The 856-nt window shown below is 36.3% G+C and overlaps 1 non-coding gene across 1 annotated transcript; it reads right to left on the bottom strand.

Annotated features, from left to right (window-relative positions):
- Positions 1-439: 439 nt before the first annotated feature.
- On the bottom strand, positions 440-512 carry TRNAV-AAC (transfer RNA valine (anticodon AAC)). The gene has a single exon. It is a non-coding gene; the product is annotated as a tRNA-Val (tRNA).
- Positions 513-856: the final 344 nt, after the last annotated feature.

The raw sequence follows: 856 nt of genomic DNA on the forward strand, positions 1-856 counted from the left end.
GGGACCGTTCAATGTGGGTTTAAATCGAGTTCAAAGATTCCGTTACATACATTCATACATACAGGCCAAGCTAATAAAAGCGTGGTAATAACGACGCGTAGCGGAGCGGACATCACTCTGACATGTATATTTTGGTTTGCGTGTTTGTATGCTCATCTTCGTGCATGGCACCTTTGTGCGACAATACAACAATAGCATGGGGGTATATGTATGAAACCTTTAAAACATAATAAACGCGCTTAAACACTTTACTTCAGCGGCAAAGTTCTCCCTACTTATACTCGTAGGTACTCAATAAAAATAATTTATTGTAAAATTGATACCAGAAGTTACGTGCGTTTGTTTTTTTAACACACTAATTAATATAAAAACTAATATTATAAAAACAAAAAGTGGAAGAAACGCCTAATAATAGCAAAAAAGGATAACCTACGTGATATGCCTCCAGGGAGAATCGAACTCCCGACCCATGGCTTGTTAGACCATTGCTCTATCCTCTGAGCTATGGAGGCTGTTGCTTTAAATCTCGAAAACTCCTATTGGTTGTAAACAATAGCTACAGCGCAGGGTGGCCCTTAAGGCCTATTTTCTAGGCGGATTTGTCATGCGGTCGGCATGCGTACCACTGGAATCCTATCGTTTCATAGATAATTTTCTTAATAATTATATCTTAAATTGATACTTAAATAGTATAACGGGTTTATGACCGCCATAGATTAGTAAAGATACTTCGCCGCCTTTCAATTGAATGAAGCCACAAACAGCTTATTATAGTAAATTCTTTTTTGAATTCTTGACAAATAAAAACATTTTTAGAGAAAATTTAAGAATACATAACTAATACTGCGTAATTTAC

This window comes from Epargyreus clarus, unplaced genomic scaffold, assembly GCF_041222505.1.
Source record: "Epargyreus clarus isolate Ecla_fem2 unplaced genomic scaffold, WU_Ecla_fem_2.2 ptg000023l, whole genome shotgun sequence".
Lineage (NCBI taxonomy): Eukaryota > Metazoa > Arthropoda > Insecta > Lepidoptera > Hesperiidae > Epargyreus > Epargyreus clarus.